The sequence below is a fragment of the Fukomys damarensis genome, unplaced genomic scaffold (genome assembly GCF_012274545.1).
Source record: "Fukomys damarensis isolate Sample0158 unplaced genomic scaffold, DMR_v1.0_HiC HiC_scaffold_39, whole genome shotgun sequence".
Taxonomy (NCBI): domain Eukaryota; kingdom Metazoa; phylum Chordata; class Mammalia; order Rodentia; family Bathyergidae; genus Fukomys; species Fukomys damarensis.
Window position 1 is genome coordinate 46529701 of NW_022900951.1, and position 3386 is coordinate 46533086.

Sequence of the window (3386 nt, forward strand, 5' to 3'; positions counted from 1 at the left end):
TTTGTTTTTATTTTCTACTCTTAAGGATTTAGATGTTATAATTACATTTTTAGCTTTAGTTTCACATTTTTTATAATTTACATTTTTTAACTTACTCGACATTTTTCCATGTATGTTTAAGACAATCTAGATTTGTTCAGAATTTATCCCTATCTCTAAACAAATTGAAAAGCCTCAGAGAATTTGAACTCAATCCATTATCCAGTTTTCATTATTTCATTATTCATTATTATTGTCCAGTCTTTTCATGTATAGGAAAACACGTAAGTAGATATTATTATTATTTTATGTAGAATAAATTTGCTTATATTTACTCTTTCTTGGCTGTAGGGTTCTAATGCCTATGAACCAAATCCTGAGGAAGACCTAAGCTACCATTTTGGAACAAGTTCCCTAGGCTGCTGCCATTCTGGAACATGGTGTGGCTGCCACCATTCTGGACCATTGTGCTCTGGGGCTTTTTTCTCAAGGCAAGATCTTTCACCTTTACAACTCTGAGGCTGCAAAGAGTGGGTCCTGTTGCTTCCTGTGATGCCCTCAAACCATCTTTTCTATTCTCTTGCTCCTTCTGAGTAATCAAGATCTGCTCTGCTTTATCTTTGCAGTTCTCAGCTTTACTGGAGCTTCCTTTCTGGCCCAATTCAAAAAATTTTAAATCATTCTGCTGCACTTTTTGCTCTTGATTCTCAACATAGATCTGGCTGAAAGCTCCAAACAATAGTCATACCATGGCCTTAATGTTCGACTGCCTTGAAATCTCTTTTGAAAGATAAATTATTCCACCGCCTGTAATCTCAAACTCAGGCAAAGTCTCTGGACATGAACAAAATGCAGACAAACTTTCTGCCAATGCATAACACCCACCCTCTGAAGTCCAACAGCCCATGCAGTCTTTCTTCCTAGCAGAAGCGTCTCTATCATGGTCTTTACAAGCTTTCTGGTCTTTTAACTCTGATATGATCCCCCATACAGAACAGCCTAAGGTGTTCCAGAGCAGCATCTCTAGCCATCATCTCTGGATCTTTCCTAACTCTTTTCCTTCCCACAAGCCAGTTCCAAAGGCTTTAGAGCCACATGGCCAGGTAATGTCACAGCAACAACTGCACTACTCTGTGCCAAATTTCTGTGTTCGTTACCTCTCTCTCTCATTGCTGAGACAGAATACCCAACACCCAAAGTTAGAAGGGAAGGGGTTTATTTGGCTTACAGTCTGTACAGGTTTCAGTCAATAGCCAGCTGACTACAAGGCAGGGATGACACTCAGTCATGGCAGAGCAGAAACAACATGGCACATACAAGGCAGCAAAGGTTACAAGAGGTCATCCTTTGATTTTTAGTTAGTGATTTTCATTTGGGTTAAATGTGTTTCCTGTATACAGCATACCATTGGAGTTTTGTTTCTTGATCCATTCTGACAGTCTGTCTTTTGATTGGGTAATTAATACTATCCACAGTGTACTAATAGACTTGTCTTTGCCATTGCCTTATTTTCCTGTTGCCGCTTTCCTATCTTTTCCTTCTACTTAACTACTGTTATTTTCTTCTGTTAGACCTTTTGTCATTGTTAAATTGTCTCTTTTTTGTGATTTAAAAATTTTTATTTCAACATAATTATGTTACAGAAATACACTCATATTGGATAAGAGAATGCAATTTAACTTATCCTATAGAATTTCAACCAAAAAGTTTGTACATGGTTTAAGATTTTAAAAAGAATTTGCAATCTCATTTATTTTTATCTGTTACAAATCCTCCATTAAATGCTGCTAAAGATGGCAGCAAAAACCATGAGAAATACACCTTTGGTTTGCTTCTGAAACGTAACAAATTTTGCGCTTTAAAGTTTATAAAATTGGTGCAACAAAACATTATTGCAAGCCTGAGCGGTGGTCTGACGTGGAGGAGCCTGATGTAGTTTCTGTGACGCTGTGGAGACCTCCACCCAGGATAGTTTTCCCTCCCCAAACCTCTCCCTCCTGCCCCTGAGTGTCCTTGCCCGCTGGGCCTCTCATATCTAGTATCATGGGCTGAAGTGAGAGCAGGTCCAGGAAGGATGATCACACTGAGGAGCCGCAGTCTGTACCAAGATGATAGAAGTATTGACACCAAGTGACTCCCAGAAACTGGTACACCAGCTGAATACCCTGTTGGAACAGGAGGCTACATGTCAGCCAAAGGTCTGCAGCTTAAGACTAATTGAATCTGGACTCGATAATGGCCTTAGAATGACTACAAGACTGAGGGACTTTGAAGTGAAAGATCTTCTTTAGTCCAACTCAGTTCTTTGGCTCTGATATGGAGATGTTTTTCTCTAGCTGTGAATTTACTGGACAAATTCCTGTCTAAAATGAAGGTATAACTCAAGCACCTTGGGTGTGCTGGGGTGAGCCGCTTTTATTTGGCTGTAAAGTCAATAGAAGAGGAAAGAAATGTCCTATTGGCAACTGACTTGATCCGAATAAGTCAATATTGGTTCATGGTTTCAGACTTGACATGAATGGAAGAGATTGCATTGGAGAAGGTGTGCTGGAAAGTCAAAGCTACCATTGCCTTTCATTTTCTACAACTCTATTATTCACTCATTCAAGAAAGCCTGGCTGGGGGTGGTGGCACACGCCTGTAATCCCAGCACTTGGGAGGCTGAGGCAGGAGGATCACTGTGAGTTTGACACCAGCTTGGGCTACATAGTGAGTTCCAGGTCAGTCTCAACTACATAGTGAGACCCTGTCCCCCGCCCCCCCAAAAAAAAGAAAAGAAAAGAAAGCTTCCATTTCAAAGGAAAAATAGTCCAGATTTTGAAAGACTAGAAGCTCAGCTTAAGGCATGTCATTGCGAGATCATATTTTCTAAAGCAAAGCCTTCTGTGTTGGCCTTATCTATCCTTGCACTGGAGATCCAAGCACAGAAGTCTGTAGAGCTGACAGAATGAGTAGAATGTCTTCAGAAACTTTCCAAGATAAATGGCAGAGATCTGATCTTCCAGCAAGACCTTGTATCCAAGTGTTTAACTGAATATTCATCAAACAAGTGTTCCAAACCGAAGGTTCAGAAGTTGGAGTGGATTGTTTCTGGGATTACTGCATGTCAACTGAAGCATAGTTACTATAGAATAACTCACCTTCCAACAATTCCTGAAATGGTTTCTTAATTGGTAAATTTGGTTACTATTCTCTGTATAGAGAAGTTTATATAATTTCTTCTACAATTGAAGTATTGAAATGTTATCTTCAAAATAGACTTGGAATAACAAAAGGGAAAAACTGGTACCACCAATCTAGTCAGCTAACATTTGAAGGCATTTTCTATATATAAGGTACAATATCCTAAGGGCGGGTCATGGTGGCACACACCTGTAATCCTGGCACTTGGTAGGCTGAGGCAGGAG

General features: G+C 39.8%; 1 pseudogene; it reads left to right on the top strand.

The window, feature by feature from the left end:
• The first annotated feature begins 2087 nt into the window (after positions 1-2087).
• Positions 2088-3149, top strand: LOC109118224 (annotated as a pseudogene).
• Positions 3150-3386: the final 237 nt, after the last annotated feature.